At 37.9% G+C, this 12758-nt stretch overlaps 1 long non-coding RNA gene across 7 annotated transcripts in view; it reads right to left on the bottom strand.

The window, feature by feature from the left end:
* The window catches only part of LOC141577567 (uncharacterized), an 839800-nt gene that overhangs the window by 430231 nt on the left and 396811 nt on the right, over nt 1-12758 (bottom strand). For all 7 annotated transcript variants that reach the window (XR_012506829.1, XR_012506827.1, XR_012506830.1 and 4 more), the window contains one exon: nt 5120-5309. This is a non-coding gene — a long non-coding RNA (uncharacterized LOC141577567). The remainder of the gene's footprint in view (nt 1-5119; nt 5310-12758) is intronic.

The raw sequence follows: 12758 nt of genomic DNA, 5'->3' as shown, positions 1-12758 counted from the left end.
ATGCATAGGCCGAGCAATCTTCATTTTTCTCACTCCTTACTGTTGCCTACTCTGAGGTGTCCTATGAAAAGCCATTCTGTCTAATTTCACTAACGTCATGAGGGTCGTTTTCATGGAGGATCTGAAATCTGAGAATTTCTCAGCATTTGCCGATGTAGAAATGGATGCTCTGAAGACATGAAAGTGTCTGTCATTTAAAAATAAAATATTACATCATTTTATAGATAATATACCTGTAATATTAGCTTTCTCTTCTATTTTGAGGCCCTGTATTCTAACAAAGAGACCTTTTCATAGAAGGAATGTGGCTGCTTCTTAGAGCTCCAGCACCCCTGGCAAGATGGGCCCTCGACCTTGGCTCATAGACTACACCTTCATGTTTCCTTAATACCAGGAAGCCATGTTTCCTGCATGGTGCTTCATATAGAACCATTTGTCTTCAAATCTGTGTACATTTAACCTTGAAGTTGTGTTCAATTTCTTGCTAATGACTAGATGCATGTCTATATTACTCCTCTCTGTGTGTCATGAGCTGAAAAGCAGACACTCCCACCACGTGGCCTGCAGTACCAGCACCTTCCCTGTTTACTGGACTCTCCCCAGTATCTTGGTGATGCCCCCTCTCCATATGATCATCACCGTGACCTCTGAGCAGGGGCTATTCCTGTGCCATGGCGCTGGCTAGGTGCTGACCTGCATTGTTAATTACTCTTATGACACATCTGTGAGACAGGCACTATTATTCTGATTCTAAAAGTGAGGAGATGGACACACAAGGATTCTCAGTGACTTGACCAATTCCCTGAGCCAGAAAAGAGCACAAATACGATGAACCAGAACTCCTAACTGTAAGCCCAGGGTTGTTTAACTGCATTCCAACTGGAGGGGATCTGATTTTACTCAGTTAAGAAGACACTGTCTCTAACATTCATTCTAATGGGGTAAATATTTGGTTCTGAAAGGCCCCACCACTTGGAACGATGTCATAAATCCCATTCTCATTTCTAGGTATTTACTGTCTTTATCTTAAAAAGAAGTGTGAAACTTCAAACCAAAAATGGACTGCTATTTTCCCCTGCTATTGCATTGCTGCTTTATGACAATATATTTTCTGTAAATTTTCTGAATCGGCTTTTTGTTGGACATTACTAACTCCCTAAAATTATGGACTCAGAAGTCAGGCAGACCAAATTCAAGTTTTGCTATATCCTGCCTGAGTGACCTCAGTCAAGCTCGTTCACCTCTTGGTGTCTCAGTTTTATCATTTGTAAAACAGTGCTTAAAATAAAGCCCGGAGGCCAGTTTATTGGATGGTAAAGAGAACTAGATAAGATCATGCATATAAAGAACTTAGCACAGTGCTCCAAAAATATTCATGATGATGACAGTGACAGTAATACTTAGAGGGACTGATTTTTCATTGGATGGGCTTTGTGTGGGTCAATCTGTTGTCCATAAATTGACCTAACACTTTATCTAATTGTAACCCAAGATTGTCACACTACAATTACAGTTTCAATCTCTCTCTCTCTCTCCTTCCCTCCCTCTCCCTCCTTCCTCCCTCTCAGGTACTAAGCCGTGTTATTACCCAGCAGTACAAAGGTCAGCCGACTCTGAAATGAATAAGCCAAAGTGGCATTTTCTTTGTCAACTTCCACTTTGGTAGATGAATCTCAGAAGAGGATACTTTACAGCCCCTAACATTTGATCAGGGGCTAGAGCAAAATGAAAACACAGGGCCCTGTGCTCAAAAAACAGGGAAAAAGTAATGCTAAAGATACTACATTATAAAATGTTTTCCTCTCTTCTGCAGCCAGTCCCCCTCTCCCTCCTGCTTTCCCTAGAGCAAAAACCACGCCCTTCCCCTCTTTGGATCTGCCACAGCCAGGACGGTGCATAAAAGTAGCTGATTAAATGAGGCATGATAGATGAATAACGACATCCCTGAATCTGTGATCTCTCCATTTCCAGGCCCCACCTTCAGCCGACAGCATCCTTCCCTCTCACGTCATTAGTAGCTCCCAAGCCGGCTGCCCTTTCTTCTAACTTCTTCTCACCTCAGTCCATACCGCCCTGCTGCCTAACAGAACTTTCTGAAACATATGTTCTGTTTGTATTAACAGTATTAATAACTCTTTGTGGCTTGCCATCAGTTCCCCTAAAAATCACACCCTCCCTATAAAAGCTGTTACTACACTGATTTTGCAGCAATAAGATGCATTTTGTTTGTCTGCTTCTTTGTGTTTATTTACTTATAGATTTGAACTTGTCACTCTTTTTGGAACATTATCGGGTGCCAACTCCTCCCCTGATTGATTACGCTTACCCAACTGATACAATTATTTTATTTTACAATATAGTTTTCACTAACTATTCTACCTCTCATTTCAGTTGCGATGTCCCCTCCCTCGTGTACCTGGGACCACTGCTTGTGCTTTCATTTTACACATCACGTAAGCACACAAGTTGAAGGTCTGTCTCCTCCACCAGCCTTGTAAGCTTCACAGGGGCAAAGCCGAACCTAGTACCGTTCATCGCCATCTCCCCAAAGTCCAGCAACATGCCCAGCACTTAACAGAAGCCCCGTATATGAGTTTATAAATGAATAAATGAACAAACAGATGATTAAATGCCACTGAGGATGTTAAAGACAATTTGTGTTTCACATTCTTAACAGTCCTCTCAGAAAAATTCTAATCCTGCCCAAAGAGTCACTTCCTAGAAGAGATTCAGGAAAAGAAGGAGGGAGGGGAGTTGGAACCACAGGCTTTCAATACAGTCAAAAACCTCCCTCGCTTGCAACTCTTTGGGTCACTCAGCTGTGGGTTAGCTCCTGGCAATGCCCACCCCAGTACGTGGCAGGGCTGGAGACATCTAAGGCCAATGCAATTCATGGGGAAGCAGTCTTCAGGGCTGAACAACTTATAATGTACAGTGTATAACTGTCTTGATATATACTTTTGACACAGATTTGATTAGTGTTTCTTTTGCCCTTGTGATAAGTAAATTTGTATCAGACGTAAAGCTGCCTGATTTCTTCTTGTTATAGGTAAGCATGTCCTTGGGGATTTCACATCTCAGGTTGTGGCTCAACACCACAAACAGAAGAAAAATGAGAGGAAAAATGGGAGGCAACCAAATTCTTCCCAACGATAGTAACAATAATGGTAGGAGAGGCATCAGGTTTATTCAGAGGAGCAACTTGCATTTTTTAAGTATATACTATGTGCTATTCCCTCTGTGAAATGCTTTATGTAAATTATCTTGTTTAGTTTTCAAACATCCTTACAAAAGGTGTTCTATTGTTTTCCCCACTTTGTAGGTAAGTAAAGAGATTAGCGAGATTAAGACACCACCAGCTAAGCAGATGACTCCATATGGCTAATAGAGACACAAACTGAGATCTCTCTGCTGGGACATAAGGCGAACAGCTCAACGTTGATGGAGAGCAATGGCTCTCGATTTGGACCTATTTTTATCTAGGACATGTAGTTCCATTTTTAACAAAGAATCACCTCATTTGCTTCATCTTCTTTGGAAGCCTGCAGACAAGGTAAGGGAATACCAATTCCTACTGATTTTCTTTTCAAAAGTTGGCTCCAACAGACTCTGTTCTTGGCACTCCAAATTGGAGAGAAAACCGTACCATTTTACACAAGCAGAACACTCAGTGTGTTTACAAATAACTGTCTAATATTAACCAAGAAAACCGCATCTTGTCTCCGCAAAACCCACAGAGAACAGTTATATCCATCTAGGTGTAAATGTTTATGTTAACACAAAGGCAATTGTTCTTTAAAAGTATCCCTAAATACATTGTATTTTAAATGACTGTCAACATTCCTAGTATCTTATAGCTTTAATGTTGCACTTAGGTCCTAACGCATTGAATAAAACTAGAGCTCAAATCATTGTAATTAGATTTTTCTATTTTCTTTCAACAAAAATGAAACCAGAAAACTAACAGAAGAACCAAAACACTATCTTAGCTACAAGAGGTGCCTGGTATTTTTAAGAACAAAGCACTTACTTTTGGTTAATAGTGATTTCTGACACCTTAAATGCTGATACATTTTCCCAAGATTTTAAATAAATGCCTCAGTGACTTCTATCGGTGCATCTCAAGGTGAGGAAGAATGATTCCCAGTGTTTCCAAAGAGAAGGCACTCACCTTCACGCTACACTGTGAGGATGGGCTGTTCTCGCTCTCATTTTCTTTGAAGGACATGAGGACCAGAGATGGGTCTGAACCAGAATCCTCCCCAGGGCAAAAGGTTGACTGAGTATTTCCATTTCAGTACTGGCATGAAGGGTTTCAGGAAGCCAGACTGTTCTCAGAGTTTCTCAGAAAGCACTGTCTTCATGTCAAAGGTTGCACTAAGGTGACATTTGTGCTATTTGATAGTTTTCTTTTTTTCACATTTAAAAAAATATATTTAACACATACCAGGAAAGTGGTAACTGCTTTAAATAGCTTATTTAATTGTAACTGTTTCACAAGCACTACATGAGATGAAATAACTTGCTAAGAGAGAGTGGTGGGTCAAGGATTTAAACACTACTCCTATGACCACAGGTCCCCTGGTCTTGGTGGCTACGCTCTTGTGTCCCAGATGAAGATGCACGAGGTTCAAGAAGCAAGCATTACACTCTTAAGGACCATAAGTCCATATTATAAAGCAACCATCGTAAGGGAACAAGTGACTTAAGATTGACCTGAAACCAGACTGTTCCCGAATGTTCATTCATTTGTTACAATAATAAACATCTGTTACCAGGCACCCAGTGACCATGATTCCCTTGGGAAATGGGGCCTTCTTGTCATGAAACACTCCATGTTTCCAAACAGAGCTAGGTGGAGTACCCAGCACAATGCAAGGAACTTCCTTTGGCTACAAAGGTGTGTCTGATGGAAGCAAAGCCAGATCCAAACTAGGTAGGTCCAAGTCACAGAAGTGGATACCTTGCCCTACTTTCAGAATAATGATAGCCTCAGTGTGGTTCAGATATTTAAGAAAGAGTGGTAAGAAAGGAGGTGGGACGCTGAACCAGAATGTGCAACAATGACAAGGACAAAGCAAAGATACACTGGAGACAAGCACGTTCCAAAAAAACTTACCTCCAGAGAAGTGAATGCTGAAAACCGTGCAGGATGTTTAGTGGAGAAAGAGCCAGGTGGACCTCAGGTACAAAGTGACCAAGCAGATGGTAGGTTCTCAGTGAATCTATGAACTTGACTCCTGGTGGACTCAGCGCTACTGGCTCATGCCACAGAGCCAAGCACGGCGCTCCCGCTAAGAAGTAAAAATCTGTGAAAGAGTAAAACCACAAGTTCAGTACAAAAGATCTCACTAGGGCTCCTAATCAGGAAATATTACATTCCCAAACAGAAAAAATAAATGTGTACACAGATAAATGAAAACAAACTGCATGTATATATGCATATATGTACATATATATTGCATACACACACGTATATTGAATAGAACAAAACTAAATCCAAGTTTATATTTAAATCAGTCCTTTTAAATGGTCTGAAAAAGAAACCTGCCTCTTCAGGAGGGAATGAGAGAAAGGCTGTTTGACCACACGGTGTGTTCAATTCAGTCCTGCTTTCTAGAAACATTTACACCAGAAGGAAGGTTGATAAGCTCCGCTGGTGGTAGTCAGGGCACACACACTAGAGAGGCAGAAGAATGAATTCTTCTTATTTCCATCCAATCTGTTTTTCTTTTCACTCTAATACAACATGCCAAGCGCTCCTATTATGGTAATTCACTGTAATATGTATGAAGAGATGACCCTGACACCAGGCAAAGCAAAGAATGTGTCTTTTTCTCAGATAATTGAAAAACAGACACCATCATTTTCTTTAGAAATGAACCATTAGATTGTCTACACAGCACAGTGACTAGTGGAATCCTTAAGGAACAATGCCACCTGTATTTATATATTTCTGGACAGGTACAGCTGATGGTATAAACTCATTTTATGGGATTGCCAGAACAGCTGCAGGAAAGAGATAAAGACATTTTATCATTTTAATTTGCTATCACCTAAACATAACGGCAGCGTAACAAAATTGCCTGGGATTGTTGCAAATAATCTGTCATCAGAATTGATAGTGTTCACCAAAGTAGTTTCATTAGCAAACTTCAGTCTGTTCTTGGGCTTGAAAATAAAAATCTACTTTACGCCATATGAAAATGCCCTTGGTTCTTCCTGTACTGATAAATAACAATAGCATTAACTGCAGCAAAACTGATTTGGGATAAAGAATGTTATTCAGCTGAAAATCAAACAATTATCCTGGAAAGGTGTATCAAAAGAAAGTCCATCCAGATTGCCTGACTTAATAGAATTACTACTTAAAGCCACATTTATATGTAGGTTTTAAAAGCATCTTAATTCTTATTCACTGAAACAAAACTGTTTATGTGATTCTTAGCATTTGTTAAAAGCCAACAACCTTGATAAACTCAATAAAGAAAGACATGTATTTCCAGAGCCTTGTGATCAGTTCGAAGCCAGATCATTTTTTGTGTTGAATTTCATAATAAACAAATACCTTAAGTGGTCAGAGACAGAGTTATCAGTCATTATGGCAACATAAAAATTGGGATAACTCCATCAGGGGCTTACACTGGGTCCAGGGATTGGGGGGGAGATTATTGGTTTGTGTTTCTCATTAAGGGGAGAAGAATTGTTGCTGACATAGATCTAAGGACCTAAGACATACACGCCCTCTTTCGTACCCATTGGAGAAGCTGTAGCTCTCCTATGAGAGTATTTCCCTGCTCGTCCACAGATGGGTTATTGCTTCTTCCTTGAAATGCCAATGGCCCTTACTATTTGTACAACTCAGTTAAACATAGGTCATCATCTGTTTTCATAGTCACAGAGCTGAGAAAGATTTTTGGGAGAAGGGCAACTGGAAATAACATCATTGGGGATTAAGTGCCAGACATTGCTCAGAGAGCTAACGTTGGGGGAAAGCTGGGAACTGAGAACATTTTCCTTTGACCCCAAAACCTCTCCATAATATTGTTGTTTTCATCAAACACCCAGATAGGAGTGCAAGTAATCTGAAATCAGGGATGAGGTTTTACCTATTTCTGTTCACCCAGCACTATCTGCTCAGCCATGCTTATATAAAACCATTCAGTAGAGATTTGTAAACCACAGTTTACAACTAAAAGAAATGTTGCTAAAAAGTTGTACTTGGGGAATTTGACTTCGCAGCATTTTAGACTTCAAGGGACATTCAAACTCATCCCATTCAATTCCTTTATTTTACTTTTAGTTAGTATTTATTATATAAAAGTAACATAAGCACATAGTTTTAAAAGTCAAGTTATAAAACTTTATAGCAAAATATGAAATATGCCCTTCATTCCAAACCAGTGGTTCTCAACCAGTGATAATTCTGCCACCCAGGAGGCATTAGGCCATGTCAACAGACATTTTTGATTGTCACTATTTGGGGAGAGGGGTTGCTGTTAGCATCTGGGGCGGAGAGGCGGGGATACTGCTAAGTGTACTAAAATACACAGGACACATGCCCACAACCCATTTCAAAGAGCACCAAGACTTGATCAGACAAAGGGAGAAGCTGAATAAAGGATCCAGCCTAAACTTCCAGGAGCTCTGCAGCTGCCCCACCTTTAAAACCACACTTATGACTCATTAGTTGCAAATTATCTGCTGCGATCAACTTTTAGATAATTTCCATATAGGGTGTAAGGTATGGATCACATTTTATTTTATTTTTTTGTCAATGGGATTTCAATTGTTCCTGCAGGATTTGATAAGAATACTATCTCCACTGAATTGCCTATGCATACTCTGTGAAAATCTATTTCAAGTATAAGTGGGGGTCTATTTTGGGCCTCTCTATTCTGTTGCAGATCCATTGATGTATTAGTCCATTTTTACACTGATACTATATTGCCTTGATGATTGTAGGTTTACACTATGTCTTGACATCAAGGAGCATTTAGTTCCCGAACTTTGCTCCTTTTCAAAGCTATTTTGGTGACTCAGTTGTTTAGATTTTCTTAGAAATTTCCTATACATTTTAGAATAAGCTAAATATCTACTAGAATTATGACTAGAATTTTATTATACCTATATATCAATCTGGAAAAGATTGATATCTTCATAATTTTGGGTCATTACACTCATGAACACAGTGCATCTTTATTTAGAGCTGCTTAATTTCTCTCGGTACCCTTTTGTAATTTTCAGTGTACAAGTTTCTGATATCTTTTTGCAGACTTACTCCTATGTATTTTATACATTGTCTCTACTTGTTTGTAGCTAGTGTAGAAATGAAACTGATTTTGCATACTAATCACCAGCCTGAAGCATTGTTAAATATACTTACTAGCCTTTTTTTTTTTTTAATCTGTGAAATTTCCTATGTAGGTCATCATGTCTTCTGTGAATAATACTATTTTACTTGTTCCTTTGCAATCTGGATGCTTTTTATTCTTTTTTTCTTGCCATATTTCACTGGCTAGAACATCTAATCCAATGTGGACTGGAATTAGCAAAAGTAGACATCCTTTATTTGCTTCTGATCTTAAGATGAAACCATTCAGTCTTTCACCGTTAAATATGTTAGTTGCAGGGTTTGTTTTGAAGATGCTCTTTATCAGTTTAAAGATGATTTTTTTGATGTCCAATTTTCTGAGTGGCTAATTCAAAAACAAATCTTGGATTTTGTCAAACGTTTTTCTGAATTTAGTGTGATAGTCCCATGGTTTTTCTTTTTCAGTTGTTCTTATGATATTGGATCAGATTAATTTTGCGATATGAAAACTACTTTGTATTTCTGTGATAAATTTCACTTGGCCATGATGTATTATCCTTTGTATATGTTATAGTTATTACTACATTTGATTTATTAAAATATTTTTTGAGTTTTTTGTATATACACTTATGAGAGTTACTAGTCTATAGATTTCTTGTCATCTCTTCCGCTTGTTTTGATACCTGGGTAATGCTGGTTTCATTGAGTGATTTGGGAAGTGTTCTCTCTTCTTCAGTTTTGCGTAAGAGTTTGCATATAATTGGTATTTCTTCCTTAAATGTTTGGTAAAATTCACTAGTGAAGATATTGAGTCTGGAACTTCCTTTCTGTGGAGATATTTACCTAAAAATTCAATTTATTTATAGATAAAGGCCTATTAGTTTATCTATTTCTTCTTGAATGAGCTTTGGCCATTGCTGTCTTTCAAAGAATTTCACCTGGGTTAATTCCACAGAATTTCATTTCTATCTCTCCTGGGTTCTCTCTCCTTGAACCATAGCCTAGAACCTTCTCAAGGCAGTAAACTTGGGGAACTGTAAGACCATGTTCACTGCCTTTCATTATCTGACCTCTATGTCATGAAAGCTGTTATTTTATATGTTTTGTCTGCTTTTCTTTTTGTGGTTTTGTTTCAGGTAGGTAGGTAAATCCAACCCTTGTTACTCCATCTTGCCTAGAATGGGAAAGTCACAATTAACTCTGAAATACATCAAAACTTAGAAGACTGATGGATTTATGGGTATGTGATTAATCAAGTTAATAACAAAATACAGATGGTAGGTATTTGACTATTCACTTAAAATTATTTTTGTTTTTCTTTATGTTTGCTAACTTTCATAATAAAATATTAAAGTTACCAAGTCAATATTATAAGAATTACATTAATCATACAAATCAAATTGATAGGAATTAGTATTTATTCTTTCAACTAAGGTATACAGTATTTAGCCTAATCTTAATAAAGTCTGTTATTTAAGTTTCATAAAACTTATGTTAGCAAAACTTTTTTCTTCTATTTGTCTTCATTTTATTTTGATCTTTGGAATGTTTTGTGACAGTACCCATTTGTCTACCTTTCATACTTCCAATGAGTTTCACTAGAGTTCCAATGAACTGTATTGAATCTCACGTAAAAAATGTAATTTAAAAGATGGCACTAAATATAACATTGTATGGAAGTTGGTTATCAAGCTGAGTCAAGTTAAAATTTAGAAGGTTTAAATTAATGGAACCAACATTTGACCGATACTCCAAACTAGGAAATTAGAGTCATCCTTGCTTCTATCATTTAGTCACCAAATTCTGTAGGCTGCAATTCCCAAATAACACTAAAATCTGTCATTTCACATCTATGTCCATTAGAGATATCTTGACTTGGACCTTTATTGCTTCTCAACTGAGTGATTTCAATAGGATCTGATATGTGATGCGTCCTCTTCCAAATAAAATTCAAGGCTTTTCATGGCTTCAGGATTTTCATCTTGACTTGCTTTAATCAGTGCCTCAAACATCATCAATTCAATGTCACAGTACAGCAGTCTCCGACCTGACCCCAAGCCCGGGAAGAGTCGGCTATTCTGTCACCTGCATTTCCATACCACTGAATATTCCTTTCTTATAGCCCTTGCATTATTGTATTATGCATATTGTTCCTGTCTCTTCTAAAGAGCAACCATGAGGTTTATCACTTCTCTCAATTCAGAGGATTTGGTAAATCCCTGGCGCATAGCAGATAGTCAGTGTTTGATTAACTGAATTGAGTTCCAGACTGTTGGCAGTATCTTAAATATCTCAGTTCACTCCACCCAACAGGAGTGGAGCACATGACTGGAAATGACATGCTGGACCCCTGTCACTCACTTCCACTTCCATCCCCAGCCAGGAGACGCAAGTGCAAAGCTGTGTGAAATTTAAAAAAATCATAGTCCAGAGACTTTAGGTGTATGAGCCATTCCATTATTTTTATCCCAACAACCTTATCAACATGATTTTAACAAGGAAATGATTCAGTCAAATTAAAAAGAACAGGGAGGAAAAAAGTTGTTAGTGAATAATTCCAGGAGTAGAAACTGGAAGATATGCTGTGTGGGTTTTCTTGGAAGATATTCTTCAAACTCTCATTGACTGAAAATATTAAAATTTTGATTATTCTGCCAAAATGTTTGCCATGGTTGCACATCTACTTAAGTTATTTTGTTTACAAACATCTCTGATGCTACAAGACCTCATCCAATATATAATGTACAGATTTTCTTTAGTAAAATTGCTTTTTTAAACCAACACTACACCCCAGTTGTTATGAATTTCTTGAAAACATCACAATATCATTAATATTATAAAACCTGAAAAGTTATTTTTAAAGACAGTCTTAAAAATTCCCTTTTGCATTGCTCAAGTAGTTCATTCACATCTTAAATCCAACTTTGAAGCAGTTTTTTCACCTAATACTATTTCATATAGATTTTAATTTTTCCCTAGTTTTCTTAATAATCCCGTGAATGAGTGAACACCATTTGAGTTAACATCTTTTGCTTTTAACATAAATTATTTGATTATGTAATGAAACTATTTCATTCAAATAACAAAACTCCACTAATTTCTTTCTTTTAAAAATATTTAGGTTTTTTCCTTAGGACATATTCTTACAAATTATTATATTGAAGGACATGATCATTTACATGGCTTGATGTATTTTTCCAAGTCTGTTGAAATGACTGATACCAAATTATTCTGACTCTAAAGAACTTGGAAAGATCATACACTCTGGTCACCTCTCCTAACACTCCACAAAATGGCAGAGCCTTTGACATATTCAAGGAAAAAAAGAGCCTGAGAGGGACTCCATGCCCGCCATCTCTTTCCCCAGTTCTGATGCTCATACCACCACTTTTGCTGCAACAGGGTTGCAGTTCCATTACTGAAGTTCTCCAAGGGTGCAGGCAAGCAAAATCTTAAGAGCTCTGTCCTACAGTGTATCCCCTTCCTGGTGCTCTAAGGACCCTTTTCTGTTCGTAACTGTTCACAACTCCAGGAGATACAGGTGTCCCAGCAAAGAGGTATGGAAGACAAATCAAGTAAGTGAATAAAATTTAAAATAGGTCTTCAAAATGTGGTTATTCTTCAACTTTGATATCTCTACTCAGTCCAGCTCCTCTTATTTTTAGATGTATCTCCAATAATTGCTTTAGGAATTGTGACTAAGGTTTTAGCTGTTGTCAATGGGAGAGAGAGAATGGAGTGTACTTATTCCTTTGCAATTAAAAACTTACTGATAGGGTACCAGTGAGTAGGGCTTGACTCTCCTCATCCCCCCCTCCCCACCTCTCCCTTTCCTTTGTCTCTCATCGACAGGACTCTGGGGTAGCAACAGAGTTAAAATCCAACTGGCAAGTGAAAGACTTCTCTGTAGGAAACATATGTGTGAATTTCAGTTGGGTGCTTTTCTCCCCTGAGTTTCCTTCAAATATACCAATTCCCTTGCTCTTCTCGCCTTCTGACAGTAAAGGGACTTGCCATCAGCAATCTTCTGCTTTTTCTTTTAACTGAAGTATAGTTGGTTTACAACGTTGTGTTAGTCTCTGGTGCACAGCATAGTGATTTAATTATATATTCACACAAACATATTCATTTTCAGATTCTCTTTCATTACAGGTTATCACAAGACACTGAATATAGTTCCCAGTGCTGTACAACAGGACCTTGTTGTTTATCTACTTTATGTGTACTGGTTAGTATCTGCAAATCCTAAACTCCCAATTTATCCCTCTACCCCACCTCTGGTAATTGTAAATTTGTTTTCTATGTCTGTGGGTCTGTTTCTGTTTTGAAAATAAGTTCATTTGTGTCATTTTTTAAGATTCCACATGTTAAGTGATGTCATATGGTATCTGTCTCTTTCTGGTTTACTTCCTTTAGAATGACAATCTCCAGGTCCATCCATGTT

The sequence above is a fragment of the Camelus bactrianus genome, chromosome 4 (assembly GCF_048773025.1).
Source record: "Camelus bactrianus isolate YW-2024 breed Bactrian camel chromosome 4, ASM4877302v1, whole genome shotgun sequence".
Classification (NCBI taxonomy): Eukaryota; Metazoa; Chordata; class Mammalia; order Artiodactyla; family Camelidae; genus Camelus; species Camelus bactrianus.
The sequence above is the reverse complement of the archived record's forward strand: the minus strand, read 5'-3'. Positions and strand labels throughout refer to the sequence as shown.